The sequence below is a fragment of the Schistocerca serialis genome, chromosome 3 (genome assembly GCF_023864345.2).
Source record: "Schistocerca serialis cubense isolate TAMUIC-IGC-003099 chromosome 3, iqSchSeri2.2, whole genome shotgun sequence".
Lineage (NCBI taxonomy): Eukaryota > Metazoa > Arthropoda > Insecta > Orthoptera > Acrididae > Schistocerca > Schistocerca serialis.
Genome location: NC_064640.1, coordinates 563,790,021 through 563,809,434, shown reverse-complemented (window position 1 = coordinate 563,809,434; position 19,414 = coordinate 563,790,021).

Genomic DNA, 19,414 nt, shown 5'->3' with positions numbered 1-19,414 from the left:
AAGGAGAGGAGGGATAGGAGGGGAGTGGGGGGCATGGTAGTGGATGAGTCACTTTTTATATCTACAATCATCAGTTTTGTAACAGGAGATATCCACAGTTACGTAATCTTGTTACAAATTATTGGTTCTTTTGAGATAAGAAGTTACTAACCTAAGCAAATTGGCAATGGAAGAATTTATTTGAGAGCACTGGTTTTTGAGAATCTCAAGATATATGTACACTTGCTGTGGCATGAGCTATGTGCATAAATTATACAAACATTTAGAGTGTATTGCAGGATTGCAACCTGCCTGTTTAACTTCAGAAGGTGCAGGCAGTACGACTGTCTGATTTCACAAGTAGTATGGAATATATGCAGTAGTTTCAGGAACAGTATCACTTGCATGATTGATTCTAAATGCTTGGTGTATTAGAAGAACCTTGGTAGCAAATTCCAGAGTATTAACCTGAAATTACTGTCTTGTATTCATCAAACCAGTGATAGTAATGAGGCCATCTGACACAAAGAATGTGCAGATCATTCTTTTCCCCACATTGTGTGCTAATCTCTCTTGTGCTTGGTGGACCATCTCCGAGAAGAAACAAAACATAACTACTGCTTTATTTTAGAGTGAAATTGGTATATCTTTGTTTTGTTACTAGCTGGAATATTAAAATCTGTTTTTGACTTCTAGGAATTAACTTTTGCAATCAGAATTTAACAAGCAGAAATTTTATGTAAGGACTTAGATGTGATATCCAACAAATGCAGACCATTTTAATGCAAAGATTTTCATGTAGGATCATCTAAACATGTTGGCAATTTGAGGCTAAGTGTGCCTAATACTAATCAAGAGGTGCTTTGGGGATCCTCTCCAGTCAGCATCCATACCGTACTTTAGCATACTTATCTTCATTAGTGGCGGTTACCAGCTGTCCGATTTAGATTGTTTTAAGGGGAGGTTTACTGTCCAAAACATCGATTTTTTTAAAATGCATTTTTGGATCCATAAAAATGTTTAGAATCCACCCCTGAAACGGTTTTTTCCGAATACGGAAGGAAATGTTTGTTATTCGCGGTTGAACAAAAAAATGCACCTCCCTGAAATAGGCCTTTTTCACGCACCAGCTTTTTTCTTTCGGAAGACGAGTTATTGTACCGCTGCTTCGGAGGAAACACACAAAATTCAAATGAAAGTTTGAACGCGTGTGTTTGGAATTTAGCCCCAAGGCATTGGCATCCTGGTGCGAAGACTGTGGAGACTGCGACTTTCCCGGCAGTGAGCAGCTTCAGCGAAGGGTATTCAGCAATTCTGAAGACCATGACAACGATAGACGTCACACTGGAATACTATTCGACGCAGTTCATCAAGCATTCGGACGACCACCATATTCAAGCGGCCAAAAAGCGCTTGTCACCAGCCGTACTAGCGCCTCTGGAGCAGCGCAGGATGGCCAGATCGAGCAGAACGCCCTCTATGAGGAAGAGGAAGGACTAGTTTATGGGCCTGGAATAGCAGATTGAACGTAAGTTGCATAATATTGCGTTTATATGTAGTCAAAACTTCAAATGGGGTTTTTCTCGTAACGATTTTTTTTATCGCGCGGTGTGGTAACTTCAAATCTACTGAAGCGATTGGCATGATTCTTTGTTTCCGACAAAGCTAACTAAATTGTCTAGGAGTTGTACCATTTTTATTCCGATCCATCAACAATAAATATTTTTACTTGGCCGACGAAGTCGAAACATCGATGAAAAAACCTTTTTTTTTTCAAATCGCCGCCATTTTGTTTCCTATGGTTCAAATAACTTAATCGAGGTACAATTCCTAAAGAATCTTACATACTTTGCTAACGTCAACTCAATTTTGATTTCAGACGAGCCGCTGACCTGTGACATACCGCGCATGGAGGTCTACATCGAAATTTTGTATCGTTCCGACGTCACTTCCAGCTTTGTTCTTCGACATTTCCGGTCCAAAAAATTCCAGTTTGTAGAGGAAATATCAATAAACATTTTGACCAAATTTGACATTGGTATCTGTAACACATCCCGAGAAAAAAATTCTCAAAGAACATGCTTTTTTCGGGTCAAAGATAGTAAACCTCCCCTTAAGAAAGTTTATCTTGTCTGAATTTGTTACATCCTCTGCAGACTGTTGCTTTGAAAGGTGAAGAGTCACCAAAGGCAAATGCACAAACACAGATTTGCATTCAGTTCCATCTTAAAATCGTAACAACTTATTGAACAGGAAAAACCTCCCATTTCATCTTCATTGCTGTCTCAGTGTAACTGATGCACATTAAGAAATGGAGAACAAGTGGCCCATCCAGTAAGCCAAGCTAACTTACACTTGGACAACTTGCTAATAATACATACATACATTAATCCTTGTTCAATAGATCATGAATACGAAATTTCGTAACGATGTGGAACGTGTCACTTTAACATAAGTTTTCTTTACACTCTTTTTTTTTTTGCAGTTACTACTTCATATCTAAGAAGTGATCTATTGAGTAGGAGGAGTTGTCATTCAGATAGTCTTTTAATTTGCTATTAAATGTTGGTTGGCTATCTGTCAAACTTTTAATACTATTTGGCAAATAACCGAAGATTTTTGTGGCAGCATAATTCACCTCTTTCTGTGCCAAAGTGAGATTTGATCCAGAATAGTGAATATCATCCTTTCTTCTAGTGTTGCAGCTATGCACTTCGCTGTTATTTTTTAATTGGAATGGGTTATTAATGACAAATTTCATAAGTGAATGTATGTATTGCGAAGGACTGTGAATATCCCGGGTTCCTTAAATAAATGTCTGAAAGGTGATCTTGGGTGGGCTCCAGCTATTATTCTGATTTCACACTTTTCTGCAATGAATACTTTCTCTCTTAATGATGAATTGCCCCAAAATATGATGCCATATGAAAGCAGTGAATGAAAATAGGCATAGTATGCTAAATTACTGATATGTTTATCACCAAAATTTGCAATAACCCTAATAGCATAAGTAGCTGACACTAACCGTTTCAGCAGATCATCGATGTGTTTTCTTCCAATTCAATTTCTCATCAATGCACACACCCAGACATTTTGAGTATTCCACATTAGCAACAGACTTCCACTCATAGTCTATAGTTATCAATGGTGTTATGCCACTCACTGTACAGAATTGTAGAAACCAGTGGCGTAATGTGGTTGTAAAGCTGGGGAGACTCTACACTTATTATAGGGAGACAAAATAGTACAATAAATAATAATTTAAACAAATGAAACAAAATGCATCAAATAAAACAATAACAACAACAACTAATAACTAACTTGTTCAAGAAACGATGACAAATTTGTAGAACTCCAGCAGCAAGAAAAGAAGCACTTATATTTTCTTGTACACAAGTGCAATGCGTCTGTCTTTTCTTTACACGACTAAGTCTATAACTCGGTCTACAAAGATCTGATGACTGGATAGCTTTCCAAGTAGTGTCTTTTCTATTGTTAACGTGCTCAGACTCGACAGCCGGGTGTTGGACATTGAATTCCTTAGGTAATTCTTCACTCGTTTAAGAGTACTCATGCTTCGTTCTATGCTTGCAATAATTGCGGGTAGGGTCAAAACCAAACGCAGGAACTTCGTTGTTTCGTCATAAACAGAGTTTAAATCATTGTTGACAATGTACTTTAAGAGGGTTCTTGGAGATAAGTGTTTTTTCTCATCAGCGTATATGTTACACAGATCATTCTCAACTTGTTCTTGTTCGTAAAAAGGGCACTGTTCTAATAACTGAAGCTGTTTCAACTTTGGGAATTCTTTTTGATAGTTTGGGAAACACTTTTCGTTCAGAAGTTCAACAAACTGAATTTGGGATAAAGTCTTTAAATCTTCTTTCCATCTGAACAATTTGCGAATCCAGTTCTTGTAAATTAGTGCCCTGAGAGACGTCTTTTGATTGTCATAGAATGATAAGTTGCCATTCAAACACAAGCTGCATTTCATGCATTCATCTAAGAATGTTTCAGTTCTTAATTGTCATAAGTTTCTCAAAACAATTCTTATTTAGTCGTGGCGGGCAGTTATACTGACAGATTTTGACTGAAGAACGTTAATGAGATTATTAACATAACCAAAGCACCCTCGGTAGAAGCAAAGCAAGTAGACAAACGTAGGATCATCCATTCTTCGTTTCATTCCCACAGCAGAGCTCAAAGATTCTGGGTCCCATTGAGAGTCTGTATCATCAATTATATAATTAAATATAATTAAAAACACTATATAACTATGAGAAATGATTGGATATTGTTGAAACTGCCCTGGAACGTAAGGTTCAGTGAGTGTTGCTTGCATGTGGCAGTTTAAATCCTTTCTCAGTTTGCAATACAGTTCGTTTTGATAATTTGCTGAAAAACGAATGGAATGTAGTACGATCACTTACAAACTTGCGTACTTGTCATATGGTTTTGGAGGCATGTAACAGTACCAAATTCAGGTGGTGTGCGTAACAATGACTAAACAGCGCATAGAAACAGAACTGCTTCACCAGTTGTTGTAGTCCTCTTTCTCTGCCCGCCATCATATGTTTGACTAACCATTTTACCTTCTACATTCCATTCTTTCAATACTGCATGAATAATGTTTAACAAACCTACAGCAGTTTTATCTCCAGAAAATTCGTAAAATCCAACGAATCTTTCCTCAATTTTGTCTGCAGTACAGTACCTGAATATAATAATCATTTGACTCTAATGTTTCATCAGCCTGAATCGAAATGAAATTGCAGCTCTGAATTTCAGATTTTATTTTCTCATTAACTGTCAGAGTTATCATTTCTATTACATTATTCTGTATATCTGGAGAAGTTCCTTTAAAGGTTGCAGATGATGACAGATGGTCTCGGATTAACTGCTCTCCTTGAGCTAGTAAATCCAACAATTCCAGATAGTTATCGCTGTTGCTAGAGGATTCGTCTTCTCGATGGCCGCAAAAGACTAGTTCTTGTTTACAAATAAATAGAATTGCCTGAATAAGACGAGCCAATACTCTCCAACTGGATGCAACTTGTTCGTTGTATTTTGTTGCTGTCAGACGAGCGGCTTCAGAAAGGGTGTGCTCATTTCTACTTTTACCCAATAACTGAAATGATTCTTTGTTCTGCAGGTGACGTTTTGATATCTGATGCTTTTGCGCTTTGCTATCAAAGTTCTTTATTGTACAAATGCCCTCATTGCACCACTCCTTTTCACTGCCAAACAGAAGACATAAATAACATTATAACTGCATTCACAGTCAGCCAAGTATACTTTTCGTACCAGGCTGTCTGAAAAGTGCGTTTTTGTTTGGCTTCACTTAAAACTAGGAGTAGGTCGTTTGTCCTCCAATTCCCACTTTTTTCGTTCGTTAATGTAGAAAAAGGCGTTTTCAATAAAAATTCTATAAGGTGTTCAGTTGCTGGCTCACTCATGTTGGCGACACAACGAAAATATGCACTAAAATCACACATGACTATGAACACAAACCGCGCGACTGCTCACTTCCGTGTTAAAAGCCAACATAGAAGCGGCAGAGACTAGTTTCGATACCTGCTAGCAAGCGCAGCGCAGCAGCCTTAGCGGTGGAGGGGAGCCGTGAATGCCACTAAAGCGCAGGCGCACACAGCCAGGTAAGCGAAGGGAGGTAGAGACTGGGAGCAGTTGAGTCTCCAACAGGCAAATACACTAATGCTCAGGATGCGGCGTGGGCTACAAAGCTGACGTCTTCGTACATTTAGAGCTCTTAGTAGACAGTTGTTTATATTTTTGTTATGAATTACTATTGCATCTTTTTTAAGCAGGAATACACGGAAGACTAAGTCTCAAAGTCTCCCCTCATGCTACGCCACTGGTATAAACTGTGTTTTCTCAAAATTTAGTGAGAGTCAATTTGCAGAGAACCACTTAATAATTTTCTGAAAGACATTATTTGCAATTTCCTCAGCTCATTCTTGCTTCTTGGGTGTGCTTACTATACTTGTATAATCAGCAAAAAGAATTAACTTTGCATCTTCATGAATATAGAGTGGCAAGTTGTTAATATATATTAAGAACAATAAGGGACCCAAGACTGAACCCTGTGGGACACCATTCTTGATACCTCCCCAGTTAGAGGACTCTGCTGGTTTTTGTAGACTATCAGTACTGTTAAATTCAACCTTCTGCATTTTTCCAGTTAAGTATGAATCAAACCATTTGTGTGCTGTCCCACTCATACCACAATACTTAAGCATATCTAGAAGAATTTCATGATCACACAATCAAAAGCCTTTGAGAGATGACAAAATATTCCAATGGGTGATGTTCAGTAGTTGTTAGCATCAGATCTATCCTCTTTTTTATGCAATGGTTTAACAATAGCATATTTCAGTCTATCTGGAAAAATTCCTTGTTTCAGTGAGCTACTACATATGTGGCTGAGAATCCTACTTATCTGTTGGGAACAAGCTTTTAGTACTCAGTTGGAAATGCTATCAATTCCACCTGAGCTTTTGTTCTGAGTGAATTTATTATTTTCCTAATTTCAGTAAGAGAGGTGGGCTGAATTTCAATTTTATCAAATTGCGTAGGTACTGGCTCTTCAATATACTGCCTTGCATTTTCTAATGAATAGCTGGAACCTATTATCTCTACAACACTTAAAAAATGATTATTAAAAATGTTTTCTACTTTTGACTTTTTGTTAACAAACTTTTCATTGTGTTTGATAGAAATACAATCTTCCTGTGCTCTCGATTGCTGTGTTTCCCTTTCACAATATTTCAAATTGTATTAATTTTATTATCAGATGTGCTAATCTCAGACATAATACACATACTTCTGGACTTTTTAATAACTTTTTTTAATACAGTGCAGTAGTTTTTATAATGTTTCATTGTTTTGGGGTTCATTATTCCTCATAGCTGTTAGGTGCATTTCCCTTTTCTGTTTACAAGATACTTTTATCCCTTTAGTAAGCCATGCTTTTTACATGGTTTCTTACAATTATATTTCACTGTTTTCTTAGGGAAACTGTCTTCAAATGTACTCACAAAAGTGTCACAAAATAGGTTAAATTTAAATTAGCATCATGTTCCCCGTACATCTCATCCCAGTCTAACTGTTGCAAGCTTTCCCAACATTTTGAAGTGTTAAATCGTTAATGGAACACACTATTTTGCAGGACTGTTTTGCATTACTGTATGGAGCTATATTATACACTGTAATTAGTTGTGCCTCATGATCAGACAGAAAAGTTTTTATTTGATTAAATTTATGTTGGTGTATGAAAACGTGATCTATCAGTGTGCTGCTTTCCTGCACCACCTGAGTAGGAAAATCAGTAACTGATGTCAAACTGAAAGAACCAAGTAATACTTCAAGGTCAACTTTCTATCTGACTGTTTCAGAAAATCCACATTGAAATCCCCACAAACAAAAATTTGCTATACTTTGTCTGACAGGTAGCACAACAAAGAATCCAAGTTTTTCAAAAATAGTTGAAAATTTCCCAATGGGGACCTATACATGGCTCCAATTATAAAAGTGCCTTTATTTTTTTTAAGATCACATGCACATGCTTCTGTGTGTTACTCTACACAAAATTTTTTAGTTTCCAAATTTTTCACACTATGACTGATTTTAACATATAGGGCAACTCCTCCTCTCTCCATAGTGTCTCTACTTACATGTGCTGAAAGTTTATATCCACCTACATTTACCATTTCCATACTTGTGACTATATGATGTTCAGACAGGCATAGTTCATCTATTCCACCCTCAGTTTCTAAATCTTCTATACAAACAAGAAGCTTATCTACTTTGTTTTTAATCCCCTGATATTCTGATGCAATATATTAACATTATTTTTTACTGTGCTTTTATTTGTTCTGCTATCATATAATCATACAATAAATGATCCTTCCTTCTATGTATTCGCAATACATTACATTTGTTTATGTTAAGGGTCAGTTGCCACTCCCTGCACCAAGTGCCTATCCACTGCAGATCTTCCTGCATTTCGCTACAATTTTCTAATGCTGCAACTTCTCTGTATACTACAGCATCATCCGCAAAAAGCCGCATGGAACTTTCGACACTATCTACTAGGTCAGCAGATAATAGTAGGTAAGAAGTCATTTATACCATCATAATTATGTCGACTACTGCAATCGCAGTGCAGTGGTACATGTTGTTATTTACAGTTAGCAACATGACCCACTGTCTCCTGTTATACCAGTAGTATATGTTTGTGGAGAAATTTGATTTTAGTTAGTAGTATGGAAAGGGATGCCTATTGTGTGCATGTTTCAAAAAAAAAAAAAAAAAAAAAAAAAAAAAAAAAAAAAAAAAAAAAGGCTCTGAGCACTATGGGACTTAACATCTGTGGTCATCAGTCCCTAGAACTTAGAACTACTTAAACCTAACTAACCTAAGGACATCACACACATCCATGCCCGAGGCAGGATTCGAACCTGCGACCGTAGCAGTCGCACAGTTCCGGACTGAGCGCCTAGAACCGCTAGACCACCACGGCTGGCAGTGCATGTTTCATTTTGAATTTATGTGCACATATGAAAGGAGAAATGTGGGCACAGATCATCAACAAGACTGGACAATGAGCAAGTGTCTTACACTGAAAAAGTCATGTACATTTCGCTGTCGCAGCTTGGGGATGCTGGGGTCCCTAGAGAAGACCACCTCTGGATGACAATTCACTTATCTATACCTCTCTCTCTCTCTCTCTCTCTCTCTCTCTCTCTCTCTCTCTCTCTCTGATTTGTCATGAATCATGTTGACATTGTAAATAAGAGTTCCTTTTAATTGATTTTATAAAACCAGTACTGAAAACTTGGTTATGTGATCTCATGGCTAGTCGATGGAGAATACGAATTCCCGTACAACCCTGGGTCTGCTGCAGCTGGAACGAAGTCTTGTAGAATAACTGGTGGCACATCATAGCAGGACCACTGCATCAAAAATCAACGAAAAGGCAGCTGTAAGTAGATATTCAAGATAATTGACATTTCTACTGATGTCAAGGTGACAGATTGTTGCATGGAATAGGAATTCATTCTAACTACACCCATAACGAGATGGTACCATTCCATTTGGGCACCCCTGGTGAAAGACGTTATGAAGTAAAGGAGTTTTGTATGCTAAAAAGAAGAATTTTTTGCAACATATCAGAAGAAAGTACGATCTAGCCAAGAGCAACATAAGTAAACAAGTCAAGAAGAAATAAAAGTGCACATTCTGTTGTGAGCTGCTAGTAATTACAATGCTTAAGACAAAAAGGAATTATCTGGTTGGGTACCAGCCAAATAAGTTTGAATTGTCACAAAATCTGACCTAAGGAAAATCAGTTGACCATAGCAATGCGGCCAAGAACAAGGATTATTTATGTGTTTGAGTAATTTCTCAGCACATAAGTCATGAGGAACTGAGGAGACAAGACAGAAGATTTCTGCGTGCACTTTGCAGTTCAGCAGCGGTGCAGATAACTGTGCCAACATTTACATGGCGGCTGATCATGACGTCACCAGGCACACAAAGGACTGCGTCAGCAGCTCTGCAGCTATTTAAACAACTAATTACGTGAGCTGTACCGTGTACTCCCAACTGTTTTCGGTAGTGCATCTTCTTGTGAAGATTTGTAATAGCATTAACAATTATAGATGTGTAACAGTGCTAAAGCGTTTGTGTAGAAAGGAAAGTGCTATTGAGTGCATAGACTTCTAATTTTACTGTACACCTGTCACAACCCATAGTATGGATAGCAAAATTCTATCAGAAAGTTTAGACAAATTAAAACAAACAAAAATTTGACGAAATGTCTAATAGTATCACAACATTTCCAATGATATGACAATAATGTGTACGATATGACTACAGATTGAAATCTGGAAGATAGGAGATGAGGTAGTTGCGGAAGTAGAGCTGTGGGGACGGGTCGTGAGTCATTCTTGGGTAGCTCAGTTGGTAGAGTACCTGCTCGCAAAGGCAAAGTTCCCAAGTTTGAGTCTCAGTCTGTCAGACAGTTTTAATCTGCCTCGAAGTTTGATATGGCAACAGTTAAAACAAAGAGCAAAATTCAAGCAGAAAAACTAGATTAATTATCTGAAAACAATCAAACATTAAAAGAAATGTCTAGTTATATGACCACAGATAAAGCTAAGATAGATAACAGTATTGTAAGGTGCCTAAAAATGCTATTAGGAAGGCAAAATAATATGTGGTACGCAAATAGAATAGCAAATTCACAGGATAAAATTAAAACTATATGGTCAGTTGTGAAGGAAGTGTCTGGTCAGCAGCCCAAGGTCAACAATATAAAGTCAGTTCACAGTAAAAATATTTCTGTTACTGATAAAACAGATATATGTACGGTATTTAACAATCATTTTCTGAGCAATACTGGTGCATTAAATAAATACTTAGTTTCTACAGGAAATCATATAACTTTCTTGGCAATGCTTTCCGAGATTGATTTCTGAAATACTCCTCTGTGATACAGACAAGAGGGAGATTGAGTCAATAATTAAATCACTGAAGACTAAGGACTCTCATGGTTATGATGGAGTGCCTAGCAGAATATTAAAGTACTGTGCTGCATATGTTAGCCCTGTATTTAGCTATATTTATAATTTTTCCTTTAGGAATGGTCAGTTTCCTGAGCGATTAAAGTACTCAGTTGTAAAGCCGCTTTATAAAAAGGGAGAAAGGGATAATGCAGATAATTTTAGACCTATTTCTATACTATCAGTGTTTGCAAAAATTATTGAAAAGGCTGTGTATGTAAGGATAACTGATCAGTTTATATCGCACAATTTGTTATCAAATGTGCAGTTCAGCTTTAGAAGTCGTTTAACAACTGAAAATGCTATATTAACTTTTCTGTGTGAGGTACTGGATGGGCTGAACAAAAGGTTTCGAATGCTTGGCATATTTTTGATTTAACTAAGGTATTTGATTGCGTTGATCACAAAATATTGCTCTAGAAGTTGTACCATTACGAAATACGGGTAGTATCTCACAATTGGTTCACCTCTTACCTTAGCAACAGTCAGCAAAAGGTAATTATTCACTATGTTGATAACGGCTGTAATGTAGGGTCTGAGTGGGGTACTGTCAAGTGGGGTTGGGGGGGGGGGGGGGGGGGGTGCCCCAGAGATCAGTGTTGGGGCCACTTCTGCTCCTTATTTATATAAATGATATTCCCTCTAGTATTGCGGGTAACTCTAAAATATTTCTGTTTGCTGATGACACTATATAGCTTAGCAGTAAAGAATGTTATGTGCAACATTGGCTCGGTTTCAATTAGTGCAGTTCACGACATAAGTTCATGGTGGTATCAGAAGTGAGTGATCGTTTGACTCCAAAAATTAGTCTACTTTGCTTATTTTCATTCGCTTATGTCGTATGGTATTATATTTTGGGGTAACTCTTCTCATTCTAAAAGGATATTTTTGGATCAGAAACTGGCGGTGTTGGGCAATAAGTGGTGTAAGTTCACGAACCTCTTGTCGACTCCTGTTCACGAGTCTGGGTATTTTAACATTGACCTCTCAAAAAACTATATATTGAAATCTGGAAGATAGGAGATGAGGTAGTTGCGGAAGTAGAGCTGTGGGGACGGGTCGTGAGTCATTCTTGGGTAGCTCAGTTGGTAGAGTACCTGCTCGCAAAGGCAGTAGTGACACGTTCATGTAGTGACACGTTCCATGATCTTTGAGAGTTGCTCCTCAATTTGGTCCCGCAGAACTTATGTGTAAATAAATAAGTAAATTGGGTAAAATGCACAATAGCATCACGACACTTAAATCCCAATAGTAGAATGGGGGACAATTAGGTGATACAGCGACTACGGTAAATAAAAATTCTAAATTGGAGGAAACCGTAAAGACTTTACATAAGCAGAGAGAGAGAGAGAGAGAGAGAGAGAGACAGACAGACACACACACACACACACACACACACACACACACACACACACCTTTCTGTCATTTCTTGTTAACAATATTAGCTTATTCCCAAGAATAAGCAGCTTTCACTCGGTTAATACTCGGCAGAAATCAAACCTGCATTTGGATCGAACTTCCTTAACTCTTGTGCAAAAAGGTGTGCAGTATACTGCTGCATCCATTTTCAATAAGCTACCACTCGAATTAAAAAATCTTAGCAGTAATCCACGCGCTTTCAAATTGAAACTGAAGAGTTCACTCATGGGTCACTCCTTCTATTCTGTCGAGGAGTTCCTTGAAAAATTAAGCTGATTCTTATTATATTGTTGATTGTGTTTTCTTAAACTTATAAACTGACTTTTTTTCGGGTTCATAAACATTTATTTTTATCTGTTATTACTTTTATGTTGTAATTTCATGTAGTGACACGTTCCATGATCTTTGAGAGTTGCTCCTCAATTTGGTCCCGCAGAACTTATGTGTAAATAAATAAGTAAATTGGGTAAAATGCACAATAGCATCACGACACTTAAATCCCAATAGTAGAATGGGGGACAATTAGGTGATACAGCAACTACGGTAAATAAAAATTCTAAATTGGAGGAAACCGTAAAGACTTTACATAAGCAGTTTGATACAGAAATAAAGAAGCACTGTGACTCAGTTAGGGAAGAAGCTGAGGAAAAGTTAAAAATATAAATGATCAGATGGACCAACTAGAACAATGAGCTACTACTAATTTCAAAGCTGAAAGCAATCGGATCCCAGATACACAAAGTAGAAGTATTAAAACTAAATAGAAAACTTATTGAAACTGCTAATGATTCAAATACTTTAACAATTTGGAGAAGTATCTACAGGTATTGGTAGAACAATAGGTGTAAGAGAAAGTAGACACTACTAGCACTACCACTAATTCTGTGGACAGTACTGTTTATCACAGGAATGAATTTCAGAAATTGTGGTAAGAATTAGAAGATACTAAGCAAGAACTTAGAAATAAGGCAGCTGTATTTACACTGAGTTATCTACTGATATGTTCAAAGAGTTAAAAATTAGAAATGGATTGAGTTGGTCAAAACTTTTTCTGAAATTTAAGCCTGATGGTGAACTGCAGCCTACGTATTTTTAAGCGTTTTTGTAGACCTATGCCCAAGAAATGAGAATATTCTAAGAAAATAGATATTCCACTGGGTTACATAATCACTGCAGAATGGGGAACAGCCTATTCTGAAGAACTTAAATCACGGGAGAATTCCCAGGAAACATTTAAGTGAAAAATATTGGACAGCAAGTATGCAAGAAAAATTAACATTAGAATTACTAGATCCTAAGTACCACAGTAGTTTGTGGGGTACCTCTAAGAGGAATATTGAATGGTGTTTAACTAGATCTGAATGTTTGGACAACCCACCAGATAAAAAAACATATAGTTCAGATTCTTATGAGTAGAGTATCGTAGTTTGTGCGAAAAGAAATCCTGTGTAGGGAATGGAGACAGTAGGAACCTAGGAAATAAGCAACCAGAGAATAGTGAAGAGGATCATTACACAACGAAATTTCCTCAGAGAAAAGAAAGTAAATTTTGTTATGCAAACAGGAGAACCAATAATGGAAAAGGTAGTAAGAAAAGTAGTAGGGAGAATAACCAAGTATTTGTACCTATCAAATACCAGTGACAGTACAGCAAAGCATAATATATCTTGTTCTAGACAAAATACAGATACTAGTAATTATCCATAATAGCGACAGAAGATAGATAACATCCTGAAACATGGGCCAGAATCCACGGTATAACAATGGTATCGTAGCCCCATGTCCTTAAAGATTAATTGCTCTGACTTAAGATATACCTGCACTAGAATGGCTAAACAAGATGATTAGGTAGCAGAGGAAGGACAAACAAAACCAATAATAAAAGGAAATGTCTGGAGAAGGAGCATAGATATTCACATAGATTCAGGAAGCGGAAGTTAATTAGTGCCCCAAAAATATCTGCAAACCATTTGGAATAAGAATGCTATCCCTATTTTACCTGTGACGGGACTATACATTGTAGGAATACTGGAAGTAAAGGAAAGCGAATTAGAGAAGAGATACAGCTACCAATAGAATTAAGTAGCCCGCCCGGTTGGGCATGCAGTCTAACGCACGGCTTTCCGGGCGGGAAGGAGCACCTGGTCCCCGGCACGAATCCGCCCGGCGGATTTGTGTCAAGGTCCGGTGAACCGGCAAGTCTGTGGATGGTTTTTAGGCGGTTTTCCATCTGCCTCGGTGAATGCGGGCTAGTTCCCCTTATTCCGCCTCAGTTACACTATGTCGGCCATTGCTGCGCAAAATAGTTCTCCACGTACACGTACACCACCATTACTCTACCACGCAAACATAGGGGTTACACTCGTCTGGTGTGAGACGTTCCCTGGGGGGGGGGGGGGGGGGGGGGGGGTCCACCGGGGGCCGAACCGCACAATAACCCTGGGTTCTGTGTAGGGCAGCGGAGGGGTGAAGTGGACTGCGGTAGTTGTCGTGGGGTTGTGGACCACTGCAGCTGCGGCGGTAAGGAACCTTTCTGTCGTTTCTACGTCCCCGGTTAACATACACTACAATAGAAATAAGTACACTGAAGGAAACTGGTAAACCTGCCTAATATCGTGTGCCACAACATGACGTGGCATGGACTCGATTAATGTCTGAAGTAGTGATGGAGAGAATTGACACCATGAGTCTTTTGCAGGGCTGTCCACAAATCCGTAGGAGTACAATGCGGTGGAGATCTCTTCTGAACAGCACATTGCAAGGCATACCAGATATGTTCAATAATGTTCAAGTCAGCGGAGTTTGGTGGACAGCGGAAGTATTTAAACTCAGAAGAATGTTCCTGGAGCCACTCTGTAGCAATCGTGAACATGTGGGGCAGCACATTGTCCCCTGCTGGAATTTCCCACGTCTGTCGCAATGTCCAGTGGACAAGAACGAATGCAGGTGATCAGAGAGGATGCTTACATACATGTCACCTGTCACATTCGTATCTAGATTTGTCAGGGGTCCCGTATCACTCCAACTGCACACTATTACAGAGCCTCCAGCAGCTTGAACAGTCCCCTGCTGACATGCAGGTTCCGTGGATTCATGAGGTTGTCTCCATACTCGTACACGTTCATCCGCTGGATACAATTTGAAATGACACTTGTCCGACCAGGCAACATGTTTCCAATCATCAACAGTCCAATGTCGGTGTTGGTGGGCCCAGGCTGGCTTTCGGCTCCGAAAGGCCATATCGATGATGTTTTGTTGAATGGTTTGCAAGCTAACATTTGTTGATGGCCCAACATTGAAATCTGCAGCAATTTGCGGAAGGGTTGCTCTTGTGTCATGTTGAACAGTTCTCTTCAGTCGTCTTTGGCCCCACTGTTGCAGCATTGTTTTCCGGTTGCAGCAAGGTCAGGGATTTGATGTTTTACCAGGTTACTGGTATTCACGGTACACTCGTGAAATGGTCGTACGAGAAAATCTCCACTTCATCACTACCTTGGAGATGCTATGTCGCAACGCTCGTGCACTGAATATAATGCCACACTTGAACTCACTTATACTTGGTAACTTCCCATTGCTGCAGCAGCAACCGCTCTAACAACTGCGCCAGACACTTGTTGTCTTATATAGGTGTTGCGGACTTCAGTGCCATATTCTGCCTGCTTACATATCTTTGTATTTGAATACACATGCCCATACCAGTTTCTTTTTGCTGCTTTAGTGTAATTTAAGTTTTATGCAGACTCCTTGGTAGTGTCAAATGCAAATTTCCAGATCTTATGAGGCACTGATGGGTTATTAAAGTATAAAGTGAAGATTGACTTTAATACTAGAGTATTATGCTGGAATAATGAAGGTACTAAGTATGATACAGCTTTTTAGGTAAACTTCACAGTCGGTAATATTGACTTTGTTAATACTTGCTACTGCTCAAATATTGAGTAATGAGGAAGCAGCAGGTAATCTTGATGAACTAAATGAGCAACTAAGGATCAAAGTTCAAGAATCTTATCAACTAACAGAACAACAACAATACGATTTATGTATGATTATATTGAAATGCAGGGTTGTATTTTCTGATAAGCCAGGAGTGACTGGTTAATACATTTGTCAATTTAAGTGAAAAAATAATGAAACATTCTTTTACAACTTACATCAAGTTCCAATAAGTTCAAGACCAATCATAAGCAAAATGGTAGAAAATATAGTAATAGAAATGAGTGTACGCATTTATAATAACCATATACTAGTCGTTAAGAAAGCCACAGGAGTGACACGCTTGGTCTTAGATGCAAGGACGTTAAACATAAAAATAGAAACACGGAGAGATAGACCTCTGTGTATTGATGTCTTGTTAGCCAAGTTTGAGCAAGGATAGTATTTTACCTTCATGGATCTGCCAACTGGATACTAACAAGTAAAGTTGTAGAGGATTCATGAAAATAAACTGCATTCCAGTTTCATGGGAAATGTTATTAGTTCAGAGTCTTAGCCTTTCGATTAAACATTTATGTATCAGAGTTGATACGAGCTCTGGATGAAGAGCTAGTTAAAGGGTTATTACAAGAATTACTCATTTATGTGGATGTTATATTTCTTCTATCCAAAACATGGGAAGTAACTGTACATTATTAACTAAAATGTTAGATAAGTTTCATGGAGAGGGCCTCAGAATCAAATTAGCAAAATCGCATTTTGAAAGAGAACAACTCAAATTTTTGGGACATTTGTGGGAATAGAGGGAATAAGACCAAACCCACTAGAGTGAGAACCATCATAGACTGTCCTGCACCAAAAAATGTAAAACAGTTGCGTTCGTTTCTGGGAATGGACGGATTTTATTGTCGCTACATACGAGGTCAACCAATGAATGACCCCACATAGTTGTCATTATTAAAACAAGATACTAAATGGATGTGGGATGAAGGAGCATCAGAAGCATTTCATAACATTAAACAAAAGGAGGCCTGTAAGTTATCAACTGATGCTTCTGAGTATGGTATTGTGTGTAAACTATTTCAAAGTGAATGGAGTCCTTTGTTAGGGAGCCATAGAACAATAGCTTTAGCTAGCAAAAGTCTCAAAAAACATGAACTTAACTATAAAGCAACAGAGAAGGAGATTTTAACTATCATACGGAGGATACAAAAATTTCAAATGGTCATTTGTGGCTCAAAGATTATATTATACACAAATCGCCACACCTTGCTGGTCGGTGTGGCCGAGCAGTTTGAGGCACTTCAGCCTGGAACCGCGTGACCGCAGGTTCGAATCCTGCCTAAGGCATGGATGTGTGAGATGTCCTTACGTTAATTAGGTTTTAGTAGTTCTAAGTTCTAGGAGACTGATGACCTCAGAGCCATTTGACCACCACACCTTAGCTTTCCTCGTGGAAAGCAGATTGTTACATAGTAGGTTAATGTGATGGATATTATTCCTGCAGAAATAGCAAATAGACATTAATCACATAGTGTCAGAAAATATAGTACGAGATGCATTATCATGACTACCATTTAGCATGAGTGAAATAAAAGGAACTGGAGGACCAGGGGTTATTTTGTCCATTAATTTGTTGACATAAGGACATTGGCATTGTGAATAAAACAAGATGTAAAAACAGATGAATATTTAGAGAGAAGCGATAACTATGCAGAAAGACAACACTGCTACTAGAAGAGAAATCTACATGAACAAGACGCAGATGCATTGTTTTGGAAGTAATGAGACAACAAAGCCGAGTGGAAGAAATTATATGGTTCATACATAAAGAATATGGACATTTCAGCATGTGGAAATGTATTAAACAAATGAGTAAATATCTTATAGAAAGGTAATAAAAGTAATAAGAACATTTAAGATGTGCCAAAAAGTTACAGAAGATAACATCCATGTATCATACAAGACGTAACCTATAATTACAAAGACTCTACATGATCTTACAACTGCAGATTTTTTTGGCCAGTTACCGTAAGGAAAAGTTCACAACAGACACTTTTAAAGAATTCCTACCATGGGAAGATGTCAAACATGTATGTGTCTCGAAATACCGTTCCGAATTGAATCAGTGTGAACTGTTTATGAAAGAGATAGGACAATTACATACAACTTGGACTCAGATGATGCCCGAGTCCCAGGTGATCTTACAATAGTTGTTGCATATGTCTACAGGGTTATCCCCTGTTGAACTAGTAAATAAGAATTTTATTGATGATCCTCTGTTAAAACTATTTAATTTGCCAGCATTAAGGAAGATAGAATAGATGATTTATACAGGCTGGCAACACAAAAATGTGTCTCACAAAATTTAGTCCTGCGCATATTTCTGGCAGTAAATCAATGTCAAAGATTGGCAATCTGGCAACACTGTAATCACATGTTTGGTTACTATCTGTGTCAGCAAACAGCGATAGTTCTGTGCAGTTGGTGCAGTGAATAGCACTTTGGGCTGGCATGCAGGAGGATGAGGGTTCAATTCATAGTCGAGGCATGCTTTTTTTTTTTTTTATTTGCCAATTTCATCTGCGAAATACTTTAATATACACCATTCCATAAGCCACACGTACCTGTCATTTACACTGTTTCCTAAGTGGTAATTGACATGACGTTTCCACGATTCCATCGATGATAATAATTCAAATAATAACTATATAATAGTAATGTGTGAAGATACTTATTAAACAGCATGCACTGATCACACACAATTTTGAAAGGCATAATTAGTGGTTCCATGGTGATAATACATACAACATACAGATGGTAACCGAGTATGGAAATTATTTACAAAGCATGTGGCTAGCCCTGCTGGTGATGTAAGGCCTTAACGAAATGTAAAGGACATGAATGTGGCAAGCATAATAGTTTGTATTAATCGATGGATCATTGAAGGAGGTACACAGAAAACTGATAAGGAATCTAGTAGATGCAGTAGTGCTAAACAATTTGCATCCATGACGTGCAAAAGGATTCTCTAAAAGCTGAGCAATGAAAACGATTGTACTTCCATTTCTGTGTTCATAGTACGAAAGGGCAAATGTTTTCTAGCAGATCCACTATAATCGCTCTATGACGATTAAGAAGTCAGCTGTCACACAGAGTACATTTAGCAATTAAAATTGAACACATCCCAATCCAGAATCGAACCCTCGAACTTTTGTATGCCAAACCAAACCGCTGAACCAACTACACAGAACTACTGGTGTTTACTGCCATGCGATAGTTACCGTACATATGATTACCTGACGGAAATATGTGCAGGACGAAATTTTATGAGATACATTTTTGTATTGCTACTGTGTGAGGAATCACGCTGCGAAGTCAGAGTATGAGAATTTTTCTTCACCTTGCGTAAGGCACGATTAAGAGTAAAGGAACACAGTGAAATGGCAAATTATTACTATTATTATTATTATTATTATTATCATCGTTAATTCCCCATT